This window comes from Octodon degus, unplaced genomic scaffold (assembly GCF_000260255.1).
Source record: "Octodon degus isolate 3935 unplaced genomic scaffold, OctDeg1.0 scaffold00005, whole genome shotgun sequence".
Taxonomy (NCBI): Eukaryota; Metazoa; Chordata; class Mammalia; order Rodentia; family Octodontidae; genus Octodon; species Octodon degus.
In genome coordinates, this window is record NW_004524581.1 from 14,614,130 (window position 1) to 14,620,399 (window position 6,270).

General features: G+C 45.5%; 1 pseudogene; it reads left to right on the forward strand.

Annotated features, from left to right (window-relative positions):
* Positions 1-4,906: 4,906 nt before the first annotated feature.
* LOC101578159 lies at positions 4,907-5,269 on the forward strand (annotated as a pseudogene).
* Positions 5,270-6,270: the final 1,001 nt, after the last annotated feature.

Sequence of the window (6,270 nt, forward strand, 5' to 3'; positions counted from 1 at the left end):
CATAGTTAGTGGAGGACACAGGGTCCTTCCGGACTCTGACTTGGAAGTCATGGCCAGGCCTGCTGGGCCTGTCTGCCTTCTTCCACACTGATCCCAGGAGCCTGAGTTTTCACTCTGGGGGCCCAGGCAACCTAGAGAGGGTCCAGTGAGCCCTGCTGACCACCTCCCTGTGGGGCCAGGTAGCTGGACTGGATTCTGGTCTCATGTCCTTGAGCTAAAGTCACCCCAGTCTGGTTACCCAGTGAACCATCTCGCTTCTGACATACCCATGGTACCCTCCAAGCCTCTCCACATCAACAGGGTAGGGGGAGCGGGAGGCAGGTGTTTGAACAGAGCCGTATCAGAACAGCATCTCCCGTAATTTTTTTTTTTTCAATGTTCTGGCTCATTCTGCAAGTGGACTGGTTCACTTTAAAAAGTGAAGCACTTTTCAAGGTTATCAACAAGAATAATAGATTTTGGCAAAAGAGAAAGTTTAAAAACAAATCCCAGATTTTAAAATTAAAGGTTGTCTTAGTTACTTCTCTCCTTGAAGAGACAAAATACCTGACACCTACAAATTAAAGGAGGAGAGGCTTATTTCAGCTCACACTTCGTAGAGGATTCAAGTCATACTGGCTGGCTCCAAGGCAGGGTGACATGGCTCAGGGACATGGCAGAGGAGAAGCAGTCTATGGCAGGGCAGGCAGGAAGCACAAGTACAGAAGCAGCAGTGAAGCAGGCTTCCCTCTCCTTTTTATCTCAGTATCACACGTCCTAGATCTAGTCAGCTCTGAAAACACTCTCCTTATGAGAGCAGAGGCTTTGTGGGGGAAAATCTAGGTATAAACCATAACATTCTGCCCCTGGCCATCCAAAACTCATGCACATTACTTTATCCAAAATGCATTTAGTCCATCTCTAAGAGTTGCCAAAATCTTAGCAGTTTCAGCATTGCAGAAAAGTCCAAGTCCAAAGTCTCCTCTGAGATTTAAGGCAGACTCTTAGCTACAAGTCCCTGCACAAATGAAGACTAAGTTAAACACCTCCAACATACAGTGGCATGGGTGAACATTACCATCCCAAAAGGTACAAATATGGGGATAGAAAGGAATGTGCAAGATCCAGCAAGCAAAACATTAAGTCCTGTAGTTCCTTGTCCAGCATCAGGGCAATCTGTGGCAAGATGTGGATCCAAAGGGCTTGGGTGGTTCTGCCCCGTGGCACTGTTGGTGGTTATAGTTGGGATGGCTTGTCCCTTTTCTTGACTGTGCTCCCTTCTTGCAGCTTTCCTCAGATGATCCACACTCCTGGCTTCTCCCACCTTCTGGGGTCTCCACTGCACCTTCAGCTTCACACTCACAGCTTCATACTCTGCCCTCTCAGGTACAATGCCTGGCCTCCTGGGTCATATTCTGAACTCTGGGTGAAAGCCTTTCTGACCCCACTACTATTGATTTCTTCATGCACCTGAACCCAGCTCCCTGTGGATGATCCCAGGCCTTGGGTCAGCCAGAACAGTAGCCAGACTTCCTTCTCTCTTGGCAGTAGAGGTTGAATGCCTGGATTGCTGAGTGTTATGGGGCAAATCCTGAGAAGCACATTCTCTAAGCCACTGCCATTCTGGAACATGATGCTCTGGGGCTCTCTTTTCAAAGCAAAATCTTTCATTTTTGCACTTTTGAGAGTGCAAAGGGCCAAGTCCTGCTGGTTCTTGTGATGCCCTTAGGCCATCTTTCCATTATCTTCTTCAGAAATACAGTGATTTTTCAGTTCATGAACACTTTTGTTTGAAAACAATTTGATTCACAAATAACAGCATGTGGCAAAATTTCATTTTTGTTTGTGAACTCTGCTCTGGGTGATGAACACAACTGGTCCATCTTTTCCAGACTCATGAAATGAATTAAATTCATGAGCCAAGATACCACTGTATTTGGCTTTTTATTGCTAATCTTTTCAGCAACGACAATATCCTCTGTTCCATCTTTGTAGGCTACTTAGTGGAGCTTTCTTTCCAGGCCTCAAACTCAAAACTTTTTCATGCTGCTGTTCCCTTTGCTTGTGATTCTCAATGCAGATCTGACTAAAAGTCCCCAACAGAAGGCCAGCGAGATAGCTTAGTGGGCTAAGTGCCTGCTTAGACAAGCTCAGGGACTGAGGTTCAATCCCTGGCACTACATCCTGTGCCCACTCTGCCCCCTGGGCGTGCTGAGCCAGCCACCAAGACTGGGTGTGGTTGTGCACACCTGTAATCCGAGCACTGAGAAGGCTAAAAAGAGGAAGATCACTACGAGTCCGAGCTGCATAGTGAGATCCTGTACCAAACACATAAAAAAAAAAAAAAAAAAAAAAGAAAAAAGAAAAAAAGCCCCCAACAGTAGCCAGACTGATTTTTCTGCTGCCCTTGATCTTAGTTTTAGGCATTCTCTGGACATAAGCAAATTACAGATAAGTTTTCTGCCAAACCATACCACACATGTTCTGGAGTCCAACAGCAAATAAAGTCCTTGTTCCTCACAAAAACTTGCTGAGCCTGATCTTTATTGGCTGCCTTTCTATCAGCATTCTGGTCTTCTGAGCTTTGATTAGAATCTCCCATCAAGCTTAGCTTAGAACATTCCAGGGCTACTTCTTCAACTGGGCTTGCCAACATTTCCGAACTCTTGCAGCAAGCAGCCCCACAGGTTTCTGAACCACACGACTAGGTAACGTCACCAAAATGGGCCTAGATACCAACAGCAGTCTTAGTTACAGTTCTCATTGCTGAGGCAAGATGCCTGACACCCACAAATGAGAGGAGGACCGGTTTGTTGCAGCTCATAGTTTGTAGAGGTTCCAGTCCATACTGGCTGGCTGCAAGGCAGGGTGACATGGCAGAGGAGAAGCAGCCCATGGCAGGGCAGGCAGGAAGCAGCAAGCAGAAGCAGAAACAGCAGAAGCATCACTGAAGGAAGCTTCCTTTTTTTTTTTTTTTTTCATTGCAGATTCACACACATTAGATTCAGACAGTCCTGAAAAGCCCTATATGTCAACAAATGAAGCTTTGGGTTATATCTACAAGCCATAACAAAGGCCTAGGAGACATAGAAAAGGTTGGGTGGATTAAATATGAAGGAAGCAACTGGGCTGGGGAGATGGCTCAGTAGAATGAGAGCTTGCCTGGCAAGCGCAAGGGCCTGAGTTCAATCCCCGGTTCTGCCAAAAAAAAAAAAAAAAAAAAAAAGGAAGTAACCAAAACAAAACTAGGAAACAAGCATGCAAATCTATCTCATGTAATCACTAAAATCTGGCTCTGCACTTACTGGAGCCAAAGCTAAATAAATAAATAAATAAAATTTAAAAAATAAAAGAAAGTGAGAAATGTGTTGAATTACAAATGTCATCTGGTCATTAAGAAAATGTAGGACAATTCCTCAGAGGAATCAAGATGTTTCACGGCCTGGGCCTCATGTGGATTGAGTAGTAGTTGACATCTTCCTTGATACTCTTAGAATTAGAGGTGCAGCCCTGACAGCATTGGAAACTTGGGTCGTGGCCTCACAAAGCCAACTGTCTGGGACACACAGGGGTGGTGTGTCAAACCCGTTCATGTCAGAAAGTGCCTTTTGCTCAGGAATGAGACCTACAACTTTTGCCCAGTCATGTTTAAGCTCTGATTTTTCTGTTTCTTGGTTTTTGTTTTTGGTATTGGGGATTGGACCCAGGGCCCTCTCACTGAGCTACATCTCCAGAATTCTACAAACAAATTTGAGGTAAGGGCTAAGTCACTGCGTTGTCAAGGCTGAGTTCAAACTTGCCGTCTTCCTTCCTTAGCCTCTCAGCATGCTGAGATTGCAGGCGCATCTGCTCTGCAGTTTTAGAGCCTGCGCAGCAGAACTTTGTGGCCAAAGATTTCCGTGGTGCCCTCCATTGCAGCTGCTGTCTACACTTGAGAACTAGGCCTACATGGTCAGCTACAGCTCAGTGCACACATAGGGAGATACTGTGATGCTTTTGATGAAAACAAAGTGGGTGTTATATGCTATTAGGAAAATTTGTTCAAGATAGACTATTCTTTTCTTTCCTTTTTTTTTTTTTTTTTTTTTTGTATTTTAGGGAAGGGTCTACAGGGTGTTCAGCATCTCACTACTAGATCAGACTCATAGTGATCCACCTGTTTACAGCCTCCCAAGAGCTGGGATTACAGGCACGTGCCACCACGCCCAGTCTCAATCACCCTCTCAGCGTGCCCTGGGGGTGGGGCCAGCATGGCAGGCCTGGGAATCAAACTCCCAGCCCTTGTATCTGCCTAAGCTGGCATTTTAATCTGCTGAGCTATTTGGCTGGCCCTTCCTACTAAATATTGATATTTTTTTTTAAGTTGGTCAAGGAAACAATGTTCTTTTGTTAAAGAAGAATGAGGTAGATTCAGTAACTGCAAAAGTAGGAGAGGAAGCGATTGTCCCAGCAGTGCAGATCAGAGGTCTAGAAGTGGTTATCTTGAGATGGCAAGGAGACAGCAGCTTGCGTTCCTATGTTTATGATTCCTACAATGTTTTTTTTTTTTTTTTTTTTTTGGCTGGCTCATGATGCCTTAAGGGCAGGTCTGGTAAGGCATGAGGTTCTGGGGATCGAACCATAGAATCCTGAGCCTGACTGCTTTGCTTAAGCAGGCACTTAAACCACAGAGCTATTGGGTAGGCCCCCAATGTCTTTACAGTAACTAATTTTATAATAATTCTTAAAACAACATCTGAAGTCACCCCTGGGGACTGTTAGTTTCATTGACTTTTATGAAAATGAAGAATCATAATCAAGAGCTGTCTAAATGCGTGGCTACCTTACATCTTTTTCAAACATGTTTAAAAAAATTTAAGATGTTATGGTCCCCTCTCTCTTCCTCTGCACTGCCGACAGAGGTGACAGCCATCTCTCACTTGGCACCATGGCAGCCCTCAGACTCCTTGTGAAGCCCAAGATCATCAAAAAGAGGACCAAGAAGTTCATCCTGCACCAGTCAGACCGATGTGTCGAAATTAAGCACAACTGGCGGAAGCCCAGAGGCATTGAACACAGGATGCGAAGGAGGTTCAAGGGCCAGATCTTGATGCCCAATGTAGGTTATGGAAGTAACAGAGAGACCAAGCACACTCTGCCGGGTGGCTTCCGGAAGTTCCTGGGGCACAGTGTTAAGGAGCTGGAAGTGCTGCTGATGTGCAACAAGTCTTACTGTGCAGAGATTGCTCACAACATCTCTTCTAAGAACCGCAAGACCATTGTGGAAAGGGCGGCCCAGCCCGCCATCTGAGTCACCAATCCCAAATGCCAGGCTGCGCAGTGAAAAAAATGAATAGATGACCTGTGTGCATGTTGATTTGTGCTTCAGTAAAACCACAAAAAAGGAAAAAAAAATATATGGTCCCATTTGATTCAGTTTTCCCTTTCTGGTATCTTCCCACCTTACAGTTTGAAGGCACCAGGACAGGTCCGAATGAGCAGGATGAGAATTTTTCCTAAGGGAATAAATGGTCATCTATTCCAGCACATCAATGAATGAATTATAAATGTATGAATGATCTTCACGTGACATTCCAATGGGCAGGCATGTTGCGGCAGAATCCAGACTGAGGTCCTTTTCAAAACTTTTTTGTCTTTTGAGATAGATTCTGGCTGTGTTGCTCATTTTGGTCTTGAACTTCCAATCTCACATCATCTTCCCACTTCGGCCTTCCTAGTGGCTGAATTACAGGTATGTGCTAGCACACCTGGCTTTGAAAAAACGCACACTTAAAAACTCTTGGCATTTCATGGCAAGATATGCTTGAACTACCACTACTTTTTAACTACTCCTGGCCATTTCCTTCTCTGTCTCTCCTCAACCCCTTCAAGTGGGGCTCTCCTCTGCCGGAGGTTCCTCTCTGCAGGAGGAGAGGAGACAGCAAGGATGGAAGGTCCCCTGGCAGTCAGAGGTAGGACTGGGACCAGGATCCAGTGATGTTGTTTCCTAGAACCTTCGGGATTCTAAACCTTGGTTGATCCAGCTTATTTGCTTACTTACTTTGAGAGCCCCAAAAACACAGAAGAGGGAAAGCCACAGGGCTGAAGAAATTATGCCTGTTCCCACTTCCTGTTCTGCTCTCAGCTTCTGGTTGTGACCAGCTGGGCTCTAACTGCACCTCCTTCCCTGTCCTGCCCAGTCTTTTTTGGCTTAGATCCTCCTACCCCCAAACTCTGGTCCTCAAGGTGGGGTTCTAGGTCCAGCTCTATCAGCATCCCCTGGACAGAGAAAGGCAAGTCCTCTGTCCTCAG